The following is a 15,774-nucleotide window of genomic DNA, read 5'->3' as shown; positions in this document are numbered from 1 at the left end:
TACTCAAAACAACTGACCTCAACTGTATTTGGTGATTGTGTATTGAGTGGTTAGGTGTTGGTGATTGAGAGTTCATTCCTCATTCACCTCTCTTAGTCACTTAGCCATTACCAAGTACATCACCAGTCAGTGTCTTTATGAATCTTACAAGAAGAAGAGCAGGTTATCTGCCACTGGACCAGCATACTTATCTCTAAATTAACTATCAGAATGATGGTCTTAAAGAGGAGATAATATTATGATTTTTCCTCATTTTCATCTTTTATTTCAGGGATTAACCTCTATCTTTGCTTAGTCAGAGCATCTAACCAGCACTTAGAACTGTGGGACAGGCTTAATCATCACAACAATGCTTAATCAGTCATTGTTCTTTGATATAATGGTAACTGCTCAATGACAGACAATACTCTTTTGTAGATAGCTTAATGACACTGAACAAAATGCTCTATTATGCTAGGATGCACAATTAGATAGTTATATCTATAAAATAGATGATGACTAGTATATAAGTAGCATAGCTCTTGCTGTAGTATCTCCAGCTTTGAGCTAAAGTTTTATCTCCACCATCTTATTTCAAGCAACTTGCAATGCCTTGACAATACAAAGCCAAACAACACATATAGTGGACTCTGACATCATTGCCCAAAGTGCAAGGCAGTGTCAGTTTATCATGTGTTTTGGTCATATAGAATTTAGGCTTAACATTGTTGTGTGAATGTGATCAGTTTAAGATATGTTTGAGTGATGATTATAATTAATAAAAAATAGTATCTTGCTGGTTGCTGAGTGAATGCAATTGTTATGTTGAAAGGCTGCTAGAGTGAGCCATTTGACTCAGTCATCTTGTTAATAATTGATAAATAGCCAAAAGTATTTTTCAATTTTTTGATTGACCCATTCTGTCTATCCATTAGTTTGGGGATGATATGTGGTTGAGATATTCCATCAAATGTTTAAGAGATGGTAAAGGTCATCTAAAAACTTAGATATAAATTGTAGTCTTTGATCAGAGATGATAATTTGAGATATACCATACTTAGCATAAATTTCATCACACAAGATCTTAGCTCACTCTTCTGAGGTTAGTTCTATTAAGCACATAACTAAAATGATCACTTTTGAGAACCAGTTGATGATGACAATGATGACATCATATCTATTGTAATTAGATAATCTGATAATCATATCCACTGAGATGTGAGTCTAGGATGATTGTGGGACTTTGTTCAGATGTAGTGGTGTGACTTGTGGTTGTGTTGTTGATTTTCCTCATTAACAGATCTTACACCTTTTGACATAATGTTCAATGTCTTGGCCTATCTTCAGCCATCAATATTTCTATAGAACCAGTTTCTTGGTTTTGGCAATCTCCAGGTGTCCAGCAGTTGCATGATCATAGTGTGTGGCAATAATCTCACCATGGAGTTGCTGATCTCTTGGGGTATAAATCTATCTGTCATATTGAATCATTCTGCCCTTCTTTGTCATTTCTCACTCATAGTTCAACAATAGTGCCATATATTGGTTTCACTTGCTGTTATCTCTCATGGCACTCTTGATCTGCTTATGAATCTTCTCCTCTATTGGCATTATCATTGCACAGAAATGCTTAGGCTTTAATAACACTACCCTATTGTTGTCTTCTCCTTTTTGATCATGATCAGCTCATTGACTGAGAACATCTGCTTTCTTGTTGGCCACCTCAGCTTTATGATGTAAGATGTACTTATACTGAGAAAGTTTAGTCATCTATCAGATCTGTCTTCTATTAAGTTTTTATAGTGATCAGAAATATCAGAGATTCTGATGATCTGTCCAGACTTCAAAGGTCTGGACTGCTCTGATTAGGTAGTATCACCATTTCTCCAAAGCAAGCATAATAGTAAGGAGTTCTTTATCATAGACTTCATAATTTCATTCTATGACTGTTAATACTTTTGAGAGAAAAGCAATTGGTCTCCACCTCCTGTCCTGTTCTTGAGAAAGTACCACACCAATTGCTCTCTCACTGGAGTCAGCTTCTACTCTGAATTTCTCTTCTTGCATTAGAATGGCTAGAATAATATCCTCTGCTAAGTGTCATTTGAGGTCATTGAATGCAGTCTGCTGTGATGGTCTCCATCTCCAGAGTGTATTACCAGTTAACTGAGTCATTGTTCATATGATTTTGCTGGTCCCAAATAAACCAGTGATAGAAGTTGGTGAACTCTAGGAATAATTGGAGTTCCTTCTTTTTCATTGGTACTGGCCACTCTGTCACTCTAGCTACCTTGATTAGGTCTATGCAGATGCTTTCTTTGCTGATAATGACTCTGAGGTATTCCATTTCCAGTACTTCAAACTCACACTTCTTCACCTTAAGAAAGAGTTTATGCCTTCTCATAAGCTTAAGTATCTGGCAGACTGGCCATCAATATTTATTGTGGTCTCTGGACATAATGAGTATATCATCCAAGTAGATTATAATCTTTTTAGTGGATATGAGATCTTTGAAAATATCATTCATCATCCACTGGAAGATGGCCAGTGAGTTGGTTAATCTGAAAAATATCACCATAGGCTTGAATAGCTCTCAGTTGGTTTAGAAAGCTGTCTTCCATTCATTACCCTCTTTAATACATATATTGTTGTATTCTCATCTAACATCCAACTTGGTGTAGTATTGGGTCTCATGGAGTTTATCCATTAACTTGGAGATTAGCAAAAGAGAGTAGCAATTCTTAATCATCATCTTGTTTAGCTTTCAGTAATCTTGTACTAGTTGGAGTCTGTCATTCTTCTTCTTGACAAAAAAGAAGGATGAAGCTATGGAGGACTTTGATAGTCAGATCTGCCTGCTAGAAAGGTTTTCATTCAGGAATTTGTTGAGTTTCTGCTATTTGTAGTTGCCAAGGGAATACATTTTACAATTGAGATTAGCATTGGTATTGGAGATTAATTTGATTGCATAGTCCCAGGGCTTAGGCTCTGAAAGTTCATCAAAACTCTCTTTGTCAAATAAATTCTGATAGTTGTGTCTATTCTGAGACTATTTCTTCAAATGTCTTTTCCTCCTTTCTGGCATTGGCTTTTGCTGCTAGGTCATTGGCATGATACATGGCTCAAATGTGCAGTGCTTGTTGAATGTTGACAGCAAGGATGGTCTCATCATCCTCCATTTCCTCATCCCAGCAATCTTCAGGATTCTCATCTGGTAACTCAAACAGAAGCTTTTAGCATTTGCAGCATGTGAAAGTGATCCACCCAGTTTTCCAGTTGATCAGAGAATTGTGCCAAATTAGCCAGTTATGATCCAGGAATATCTTCTTTGTTTTCAGATCTATTATGGCCAGATCAATCTGCTTAGAGTAGTCTCTAATGGTAAGTCAGAGTTCAACAAACTCAGTAATCAAACTGGCTTAGTTCTTAGTGCCATCAGCATTGTATACTGAGATCAGAGCTGCTGTTGCTCTGGTGGGTAAATAGTGCTTGTCAACAAAAGCTTGATTGATGGAGCTGTCAGTACAGCCACTATCGATCAGGATGGTTACTGCATGAGTTGAGCAATTCATGAGCATCTTGATCTGAACCTTAGTTGTCAAGTTATAACCCAGAGTCTTAGTTCATTAGATATATCTCTAAGGTCCATGGAGTTTGTTGAGTCATTCTAAGGTTCAGCATTGTTCAGCCTTCTTTATTCCTTCTATTATCTCAGAAATCACCTCTTCAGCCCAAGTCTTATGTATCCAATTCTTGAGTACTGCTTTGGCCATTTCTTCTGTTGAGGCATCTTTGATGGCTTGTCAAGTCTATTTGATATTAAGCAGTTTGAGCTACCTGTTGGAGGCCTCTTTTCTTGTTTAGCCCATAGACATTTGAGTTTTTTCCAGTAGTCCCTCCAGTGTATGTATAGTAGTTGGAAAAAGAGGTATATTTGAATGCTCTGATAATTTAGACATATTTGTATCTACAGAAATACTATCAGTCTATTCTGCAGCTACTATTGATATACTGTGCTATTTTTTGGCCAACCCAGTAGAACTATTTACTGATCAGCCCTGTCTTTTACCTTCTTAATCTTTGTCTCTGTCTCAAGTTGTTCTTTTTCTTTTTGCAACTTGGCAATTTATGCTTTTATATTCTCATGCATTTGTTTCTTCTTTGGGAAATCTCATGACATATGGTCCTTCTGTCCACAATTAAAACATTTCTCTTTCTTCTTCATTTGATTAATATCTATTGGCTTGCCAGCCTCTATATATATGGTTTCTGTCTCTATTTTCTATGTCCCATAACTGGAAGTCAATGAAGTAGCAGGTTTGACAGGAGTGATTTGATTACCCAGTTTAGAGTTCATTAGTTAGCTTGGCTTGTGATATTTCTGCAGGTTTGACTGCTCCACCTTTTGCTGCTGTCTCTCCTTATACATCTTGATGACTCTTTCCTTCTAGGCATCATACTCCTTCAGGATATTTATGCTGATATCCAAAGTCATCTTGATATAAAATAGCAGGGCACTCTGTTTGAGTGCCTTGATCATTTGACTATTGTTGTTGATGTCATCTCAGATTCTAGCAAGCTTGACAAGGCATTCTAGCTCATCAAAGTACTCTGTTACTGATTTATCACCTATCTTATACTTTTTGATCTTTAATTTGTGTACCTCTTATACAGCCAGATCAATAAATTTGTCAGTAAGCATTTGTTTGAATACCAGCCATGAGAGAAGTTGATAATGCTGCTGAGTCATAGAGAAGAAGTTGAAGGATATTAAGATCCATCATGTCTTAGCCTTGTCTTCAAGATAGGACAAGGCAAAAGTGATGCAGTTCATGTCAGTTCTGAGGAATGTGATGTAGACTTCAAAATATTATTTGCAGTTAATAAAGAAATGATTGATATCATCAGAGGTGCTCTTAAAAGAGTGGGGCTTCCTTAAGAGGTCAAAGCAGCACTACAAGATAGCAGCATTCTCCAGTAAGGCCCCCATCAGATTGGGCCATTGATTGAAGAGTGGTCATCACCATTTGATGGGTGGTGATATGCAGGCTACATGTCCAGCCCTATAATTTGCAAATTCCACATAACACACTAGAATATGCTAGTAACTGAGAATCATTAGCCAGTAGAGGACTATAGCTGAGGCTCTGAGCTGATAGTCATGCTAGTCACCAATACTAAGTCCAAAAGAGACTTTGTAAAATAACATGGCCTAAGGATAAAAATCTTAAGTCAGGTTTGAACTTAGAAAAGTTCAGCACCACACCTTGGAAAATACTAAGTCCAAGTTGGACTTAGAAATGGTACCTCAAATGGGGCCAATTCTACATGCCACTAAGACAAGTATATTCTAAGACAGCTAGAGGTATAATACCATAGCCAGTTGTGGAGTATTGAGTAGAGATAGCATCATCCAGGAGCAGTAAGAAGTGAGACCCAATGATCTGTGGCTAGCACTGTGAGTTTTGACTCAAATGCCTAAGTCCAAATTTCCTAGGTATCAGGTGACCTAAGAGACTTAGAATTGAGAGGAATAGAGTGGATAGGACCGGTTGACCGGACCTGATCAGGCCTGATCGATCAAGCTACTAAGAATAACTCAGAGGATTAAAACTTTGAGTAGACAGAAAGGAGTTAGGTATCCACAGGCACTGTAGGCTTAAAATAAAGCTGTGCGGTGGCCAGGCAGGTCTGGGAAAGCCTAGGGGAGTCCAGGAGTGCCGCCATTCTGGAATAATGGTGTGATTCCGCTTTAAACAGGAGAAATATTATTTTGAATGCTTTATTTATAGATTCTGTACCTGTTGTTGGTGTATAAAAGAAGGGAATGGGGGGGAAATAGGAAGCAAGCGACCCACCCCTGCATTCAGGCCTTCTAGCCCACTGTAGCTAGTCCCTGGAACAACAGATTTTGAGTTCTGCTTTGACTTAGTGATTTATTTAAGTTGCTTTGTCACTTAGAGAGGATTGGATTGGAATAATAACTGTATTTTGGGTTTCAGATTAATTTGGGTTCCAAACTATAAGGGTTTCGGCATCAGAATACAAGTTTTTCAGTTTTGAGGACCGCTAGCCAGCCAAGAGTGCAGCTAGTCAAGCCTAAGGGCTTGATAGACTTAGTATTTGGGTTTCGGAGTTCATTGGGTTTCGGAATATTCTAAGTTGATTTAGAGCGCAATTTGGTGTTGATTCTAAGTCCTAATTATACTTAAACATTGCTATAAACTACTCTCACAAGTATTTCATCTTTGAAAGCAAGATAGAGTTGAATAACTGTCTTTATTGACTGCCCCTTTGATTTTATTTAAGACTGCAAGAGTGCTTCTATTGTACTCGAAACAACCAACCTCAACTGTATTTGGTGATTGTGTATTGAGTGGTTAGGTTGGTGATTGAGAGTTCATTCCTCATTCACCTCTCTTAGTCACTTAGCCATTACCAAGCACATCAGTGGTCTAGAGAATAAGTGAAGAGAATTATCATCAGCAACAGGGCTCCCCATTGGAGCAGCTTTCTTGCGTACAATTACTCTGTTTTGCATAGTAAATCTGAGGTGAATTGCCTCAGGATCATCCTTGATGGGTTTCTTTTCACTTCCTTCTGCTTCATTAGGAGATAGTTGTCCAGTGAGTAGTCAGCTTCTCTTGCCAGTCTAGGGATTTCAGAATCTAGCAGTCAGATGGTCAGCTGAAGCTGAGATCATGAAAGCTGAGTTGCTGATGTTCAGACTGAGAGAGTGAAGTATGAATATTGACTGCCAGTGGTTCAGATGAATAGGGTTATATATATAGTTTTTCTTAGTGCTGTAGACAGGATCCATGACATTGGCTGAATATTGAACTTTGATTTATACCTCAACAAGCTGCCAAGGTAGTCTTCTGGATACCTTCTGTTGTAGACATCAATTGCATATTTGATGGCAGAATACTGTAAGATATCCCATTGCTTGTTAGCTTCTGTGTTAATATACTTTTGTTCCATATTTGATGCTAACTACTTAGTGTCTCTTCATAAGAATGCTACCCTCTCTCTGTATAGGTCTGTATATTCCATCTCTCTGTTCTGCTGGATTTCTTCAGCTAAGACCTCCTCATCTCTTTCTTTTTCTGAATATTCTCAATTTTTCCATTTAAGAGGGACATTCTAGATTCTCTCTTTGTCATCCTCGTCCTCTCCCTTCATGTTCTCTTCTTCTTCACTGTCCTTGATGTAAGAGCTATCATGTGAGTTGTAGATTTGAAAGTCCTGAGATTAAATAGTCACTGATCAACACTTCAAGTGGTGGAGCTTGGATCAGACTGAATAGAAGGTTGCTTGATGGGTCCTGCACTAATTGCTGCATCACTTCAGTGGCCACCTTGTGCTCAGCACTCCTCCAGCTCTTAGCAATACCTGCAGAAGTTTTTATAGAACTGAGGATTAAGGAAAAGGGCTGTGATCCTTCTGTCCAAGAATTGTCAGAGTCTGTGATCAGAGATGTGGGCAGTGAGAGAGACTTAAAGCCCATAGGCATCAAGTATGGAGTTAGTGTGTGAGGGAATAGTATCAGTGTCAGCAATACTGGAACTAGTGGTTCTGGGAGGAGGATAAGTATGCTGTCTAGTGGCTTCAAAGAGAGTGACAGCTTCAGCTGATCCTGCCTATAGGTCAGTACTGGAAAGAGTGCTGGGCTTCTAGAAAGAGAAGCATTCAGATTCTGTTTGTAATCCATATCACATGGGGCTAGCTGATCCCCAAGTGATGGCTTCAAACTTGCACTATTGTCTTCTGAACTGTGTATTATAATTTTCCTTATTATAGAGGTTCTGTCATTGGGCCTGCTCTCACTCAGCCTATTCAAGATCAAGCTTGGCCTCTGCCACTCTGATTTCCTCTTCTATGAAGTCTTTTGCATTCTGCTCCATTGCATCTGCAACTATGAGTCTCTAAAACTCTTCTTGCTTGCTTTCATAGTTCATTTCCCTATGTTAGAAGGGGGTTGAGCTGAACTCTAGTGTCATATAGAGGGAGTTGTGTCTAGAGTTTAAGAGTGAAATGGATTGAGATCTTAGAGCCACCCTAATAGCATCAATGGAGTCCTGAGCATGGTTTCCAATCCTGTGCTTGATTGGGACAGTGAAAGAGCCAGGAGACAACTTATAGTCATCAAAGAAGTCATCAGAGACATTTTCATTCTTATGGTCTGAGACTAAAGAGAAGCCTGGCAAGACTTATAGGTTCCTAAAGCTTGCAAGGTGATTGTTTCAGTTTCTACTGTCTGGTTGAATGAGTCTGAGAGGGTATCAGTGTCTTTCCTCCTTTTTTGTAGCATACCTCAGATTTGCTCTCCTAAGCTCAGCTTGAAGTACAGATCCTAATGGGAGCTGAAAGGAGATTCAGATAAAGGTGGGGATATCATAAAATAGGAGATCAGGAGTTATGTTTTAAAGAATTTATTAAACCTGCTGAAATACCTGATAGTGCCTGACTATCCAAGTGGTAACTGATTAGCATTCTTGACAAAGTTGCATGATGGTAAGAAGCCCCAAGAGTATTCCAATAATTATAGCTAAAAGCTGAAAGAAGTCATCAGTCAAGTCAAAGATTAAGATGTTTGATGGTGGCATTTATTTTCTCTCATGCTATTATGTGTAGAGAAAGAGAAGTAACAGCTTTAAGCTAATTGTTAGACTCAAGTCACACATGATCAAAACATATGATAAACTGCTGCTATATTGTGTTTGTACAGTTATAGCAGAGTCCACTATTGTACTTTGTTAATCAATATGCTTCAAGACCTTTGCAAGAAAGCTCAAGAGTGAAGTAATCTAGAATAAACTTTAGCTCAAGGCTGGAGTTATACAGTGAAAGCTATTCTACTTATATATCTGCTTGTCCATCAAGATAAATATACTACTACTTATTATATTTGTTCAAGCCATTGTACTTATTGTTTTTGAATGTCAATACTATCTACAAAAGGACTATTGTGCATCATTGAGTGTTATTGCATTAAAAGATAATGATGGACTTGGCTTGTTGTGATGACTAAGCCAGTCTCATAGTTCTAAGCACTGGTATAGATATTCTGACTAAGCATAAATAGGGGTTAAAAAAGAAAAAAAAAAAAAAAAATTATAACAACAGCAAGAGCTATCCTACTTATATACTGTTCAACTATTGAGATAAATATACTACTACTTATTGTATCTGTCTAAGTCTTTGTGCTCTTTGTTCTTAGACATTGCTACTACCTATAAAAAAACTGTTATGCATTATTGAGAGTTGTTGTTGCATCAGAAGACAATAATGGACTCAGTTTATAGTGCTGACTAAGCCAGTCCCACAGTCCTAAGTATTTAGTTAGATGTTCTGGTTAAGCATAAATAGAGATTAAAATTTAAAAAAATTAAAAATCATAATATTACCTCCTCTTTAAGACTATCATCTTGATAGCTTAATTTAGAGATAATTTGTAGTCTCATATAGTATTATCAGCATTCATGTGCTTTTTATTGACTCACTGGTTTGACTCAGAGCTGTATCTCTTCCAGCTGATGAGATAATTGATTATTGTTTTTATCCTGCCACTGCATGCATATACTTTGCAGAGATAGTGATTCAAGACTTAATCAATCTCATAATGCTCTTTCTTGCTGATAAGCTTGAGGTCTGGAGAGGGTGGTCATTCTTGAATAGAGAAGACAGATGTGATATATAGAGAAAAAAGTGTCTTGTTAAACATGTTATAAATTTTCCAGATGGCCAAAAGATGAAGTTTATAAGCAGAAATGCTGATCTTAGCTATTATGGGAAACAGTCCTGTGCATTTGTTAGTGAGCTTCTGTGTGGAATCAGAGAGATGAAGGTTGATTGTGTCCAATCAGATTTTATCATTGATATTATACTCATGAGAGAGAGCATGCTGTTTGTTGTATTGTTGCTTCATAGAAGAGGTCACTTTTTTAAGAGCAGTGCACATCTCATCATAGATTTGGGTCATAGTTTGTATAAAATCAGAGGAAGCAAGAGTGGATGTGTGTGTGTATTCAGTGTGGGAGACATTAGAATGTTGGCCATAGTTGATGAAGAAAGGAGTCTTCTTCATAGTGGAGTATATATAATTGTTGTATTGAAAGGTGGCCAGCATCAGCCATTCAGCCCAGTCATCTTGCCAATAGTTAATAAACAGACAGAGATACTTTTCAATTTCTTAATTGATACACTCTATCTGTCTATCTGTCTGTGAATGATATGCTGTGGAGGTATTATATTGAATATTGAGAAAGTAATACAAGTTATTGAGAAATTTGAAGATAAATTGAGGTCTTTGATCTGAGATGACAATTTGAGGCATCCCATATTTTGCATAGACCTTGTTATACAAGATTTTAGCCCATCCTTCTGAAGTTAGTTCTGTTGAACATGCAATTAGAATGATTGCTTTAAAGAACCAGTTGACAATGACAATGATTGTATGATAACTATTGCACTCTGGCAACCCAGTGATCATATCAACTGAGATATGGATTCATGGTGATTGTGGCACTTTATTAGAGTAAAGAGGAGTAGCATATGGTTGGTTTATGATTTTCTCCATTAACATATTTTATATTCCTTTACATATTGTTCTATGTCTTGCCCCATCTTTGGCCACCAGTATTTGTGAAGCATCAGCTCCTTAGTTTTGGTGATACCTCAATGTTCTGCTGTCACATGATCATGACATATGATGATGGTTTTGCTATGAAGTTGCTGATTTCTTAGAATGTAGATCTGCCTATCACATCAGATTATTTCTCTCTCCTTTATCATCCTGCATTTATGGTTCAGTGATGAGACTATGCATTGGTTTCATTTGCTGCTGTCTCTTATAGTGCTTTTGATCCTTTCATAAATCTCCTTTTCTATAGGCATTATCATTGCCTAGAAGTGCTCTAGTTTCAATAAGACTACTCCATCATTATTGTTTTCTCCTTAGTTGTGGTTAGCCCTTCAGCTGAGTAGGTCTGCCTTTTTATTTGCAGTCTCCACTTTATAGTGGAGAGTATAGTTGTATTTAGAGAACTCTGTGACCCACCAAGCTTATTGTCAGTTGAGTTTCTGTAGTTGATAGAAATATCAGAGATTTTGATGATCTATTTAAATCTGAAAGGTTTGTGTTGCTCTGATCAGGTGATACCTCCACTCTTTCAGTGCCAACATGATGGCCAAGAGTTTCTTGTTATAAATTTTATAATTGCATTCAGTCATTTTCAAGGCCTTTGATAGAAAGACTACAGGCTGCCATTTTTCATCCTGTTTCTGAAATAGCACAGCCTCTATTGTGCCTTTACTTGAGTCAGCTTTGACTCAGAATCATCTGTCCTGTGTTGGAATGGCAAAGACAACATCTTCTGTGAATTGCCACTTTAGATTGTCAAACACTAGCTGCTGAGAGTGTCTTCAATTCCATGGGGTGTTTTCTGTGAGTCATATCATTGAGTGAATGATCTTGCTGTAATCATAAATGAATCACTGATAAAAATTGGTGAACCCTAAGAAGGACTGGAATTTTTTCTTTTTTATTGGTATCAGCTATTCAGTTACTCTGGCTATCTTGATGGGGTTCATTTGAATGCTTCCTTTGCTGATAATAACTCTGAGTTATTCTGTCTCCAGGATCTCAAACTCATATTTCTTGGCTTTAAGAAAGAGTTTATGCTTTCTCATTATGGCAAGTACTTGATGGACTAGTTGTTGGTATTTTTCTTGGTCTTAGGACATAATAAGGATGTCACTGAGGTATGTGGTTACCTTTCTAGTGAAAATAAGATCTTTGAAGAGGTTGTTTATCATTCATTAGAAGATAGCCAGCAAGTTTGTTAATCTAAAGAATATTACTATGAACTCAAATAATCTCTAATTCATTTGGAAAGCTGTCTTCCACTTATTCCCCTCTTTGATCTATATATTATTATACTCCCACCTGATGTCTAATTTAGTGTAGTATCTTGCTCCTCACAGTTTGTTCATTAATTCAGAGATCAAAGAGAGTGGATAATAATTCTTGATCATCATCTCATTCAGCTTCTAATAATCTTGCACTGGTTGGAGCTTACTATCTTTCTTCTTGATGAAAAAGAATGGTGATGCCATCAGGGATTTTGAAGGTCTGATTCATCTGCTAGTAAGGTTTTCATCCAGGAACTTGTTGTTATGATTTTTCTCACTTTAATCTTCTTTCTATGAGTTAACCCCTATTTATGCTTAGTCAGAGCACCTAGACCAAGTGTTTAAGACTATGAGGCAGGCTTAGTCAGCACAACAAGCCCAGTTGATCATTGTCTTTCATTGTAACATCATTGCCCAACAATGCACAATGAACCTTTTGTGAATATTAGTGATACCTAAGAATAATGGGCACCAAGAACACAGGAATGTACAATAGATAGTAGTATATTTATCCACACCATGTACAGTATATAAGGAGGCTTGCTCTCACTGGAATAACTCAGCTTTGAGCTAAAGTTTATTCACACTATTCTACTCTTGAGCTAATCACTAAAGGCCTTGTTACATACCAATTGCTATTCATATCAGTGGACTCTGACAGAACACTCAAATGTGAAGTGACATCAGTTTATCACATGTTTACAATCATGTGCAGTTTGGATCTAACACTTGTTAAGTTTCTGTTGTTTATAATTACTAAGAGAATAGGTTTTGCAATCAAGATTTGCATTTGTGTTAGAGATGAGTTCAATAGCATGATTCCAGGCTTTTGGCTCTGATAGTTTATTGAAACTCTCTTTATCAAACAGATCCTGATAGTTCTATACCCATTTCAGAACCATCTCTTCAAATGTCTTTTCCTTCTTCCAAGCATTGGCTTTAGCTGCCAGGTTGTTAGCATGATGTACAGCACAGACATGTAATGACTGTTGTATGTCAACAGTGAGAATAGTCTTGCCATCCTCCATCTCCTCATCCTATCTGTCTTCTGAGTCATTGTCAGATAACTCAAAAGAGATTTTTTAGCATCTACACTGTATAAAGGTGATCTGCCTGGTCTTCTAGTTGATCAGAGGATTATGCCAAATGAGCCAGTCATAACTCAAGAACACTTTCTTAGTTCTCAGATCAGTGATAGTCAGATCAATTTATTCTGAGTGGTTACTGATAGTCAAGTGCAGCTTAACAAATTCTATTATTGAGCCAGCCTGGTTCTTGGTCTCATCTGCATTATAGACTGGTATAGGGGCAGCTATTGCTCTAGTGGAGAATTTGTGCTTAGTGATGAAAGCATGATTAATAGAGCTACTAGTGCAGCTGCTGTCAATTAGAGCAGTCACTATGTGTATCAACCAATTTATGAGAGTTTTGATTTGGACTTTAGCAATCAGATCCTGCCCTGGAGTCTTGGTTCATCTGATATATCTTTTGGATCCTTGGAGTTTGTCAAGCCATTCTAACATCCAACACTGTTCTACCTTTTTCATTCTTTTAATCATCTCATTGATTACTTCTTTGGCTTAGGTTTTATGTACTCAGTTTTAAGTACTGCCTTTACTGCTTCCTCTGTTGAAGCATTCTTGATGTTCCACCATGTCTATTCAGTGTTGAATAGTTTGAGCTATTTAGTGGAGGTCTCTCTCTCTGTTCAGCCTGTAGATAGTTGATTTTTTTTTTTTTGATGATCCTTTGAGCATATGTGTAATAGCAGTGGGTGACAATCAGAGTATATTTGAATGTATGCATAAGTTAGATATATTGATACCTACAGAGGTGCTATTAGTCCATCTCATGGCTGCTGCTGACACACTGTTCTATTTCTTGGCTGATCCAGCAGAATCACTCACTGGTCAGCCTTATTTTTTACCTTCTTCACTTTTGTGTTCTTGCCAAGTTCTTCTTCTTCTTTCTGTAACTTGGCAATTTATGCTCATATGTCTTCACAGGTCCACTTCTTCTTCAGGCAGTCCTATGATATATGTTCCTTCTGTCCACAATTGAAACATTTTTCTTCTTTCTTTAGCCAATCTATATCTATGGGTTTCTCACTCCCAGTGTATATAGTTCTGGTTCCAGTCTTCTGCATTCTATATGAGGGAGTGCTATTTGTTGGAGTATTAGATTTAATGGTGCCAGTTTGATTGCCCATCTTTGAGTTCTGCTGCTAAGTTGGTTTGTGATATTCCTGCAGGTTGGACTACTCTGCCTTCTGTCATTGCCTCTTCTTGTACATCTCAACAATCTGCTCTTTCCAGGCATTATACCCCTTTAGGATATTTATCCTGATATCAGACACTATCTTAATGTAGGATAGTGAGGCTCCTTGTTTGAGAGTCTTGACTATTTGCCTGTTATTGGCAGTATTGTCCTGGATTCCAGTGAGCTTTGCTTGATCTTTGACTTATATACTTCTTGTACTGCTAGATCAATGAATTTGTCATTAAGCATTTGTTTGAAGATTGGCCAGGACAGTAGTCAATGATATTGTCTGGTTGTTGAATAGAAGTTCAGGAACACTAGAATCCATCATATTTTAGCCTTATCTTCAAGGTATGATGAGGCAAAGGTGACTTGGTTCATGTTAGTGCCAAGATAGGCTATGTAGACTTTGAAATATTATTTGCAGTCTATCAAAAATCAATCAATATCATCAGATATGCCCTTAAAAGGGCACAGCTTTTAAAGCAGATCAGGTTTGCACTGGAGGATAGCTGCATTCTCTGGCAGTGCCCCTATCAGGTTCAGCCACTGGTCAAAGAGTGGTCATTGCTATTCAGTCAGTGAAGTAAGAAAAGAGTGGAAAGAATTATCATTGGCCATAGGACTGCCTATTGGTCCTGCTTCCTTTCATATGATTACTCCATTTCATATGGTGAACCTTAATCAGATGGCTTCAAGATCATCTTTGACAGGATTTCTGCTGCTTCCTTTGGCTTTATCTAGTGAAGGTTGTCTGCCAAGGAGTTGGCTTCTCTGGCTGGTCTAGGAGTTTCAGAATCTGGTGTTCTGAGCAGTTGGCTATGATTGGCTGTAAGTGAGCTGAGATACTGTGATTTGAACTGACAGCATAGAGTACATATTTTGAGTACTGATGGTTCAGATGGAAGGTGCCATATAGATGGCACATTTTGGCATGACTAAAGGGGTCTATAGCATTGGTCAAATGTCATACTTTGATTTGTATGCTGGAAGTCAGCTAAGCTGATCTTTGGAGTGTCTTCTGTTATAAATAGAAACTGCATGTTTAGTGGCAGCATATTGTAAAATATCCCACTTTTCTGTATCATCCATATAAATGTATCTCTATCCTAATGCTGTTGCCAACCAGTTGATGTCTCTCTATAAGAATGCTATTCCTTCTTAATATAGCTCCAAGTATTCCTCCTTTCAGGCCTGCTGTATTTCTTCTCCCAATGCTTCATGATCAGTTTCTTCTTGCATATATCATTGTATGTTTCTCCAATCAAGTGAAGTGTCTCCCTTCACTTTTTTGCTGCTCTCCTTATCCCCTGCCTCATCATCTACCTCTTTCTTGCTGTCCTCATCAGAAAAGCTGATGGGCTGATCATAAATGCTCAAGGCATGAGATTTGACAGTTGCTGGGAAACTAGTTATCATGTCAAGTACTTGACCCAGCTCTGTCACTGTTGATGTGAGGAGAAGACTGGTTGAGAGGTTGGCCAGTGCTGATTTTGATGTCTTCTCAGTGGCTGCTGTGTGCTCTTTGTTCCTTCAGTTCTCAGTGATAAATGCAGAAGTTTCAATAATATCAGATATTAAGAAAGAATGCTGCAACTCTTCCTCTCAGAAATCTCCAGAGGC

The sequence above is a fragment of the Guyanagaster necrorhizus genome (genome assembly GCF_019112545.1).
Source record: "Guyanagaster necrorhizus MCA 3950 unplaced genomic scaffold BT62scaffold_32, whole genome shotgun sequence".
Lineage (NCBI taxonomy): Eukaryota > Fungi > Basidiomycota > Agaricomycetes > Agaricales > Physalacriaceae > Guyanagaster > Guyanagaster necrorhizus.
The sequence above is the reverse complement of the archived record's forward strand: the minus strand, read 5'-3'. Positions refer to the sequence as shown.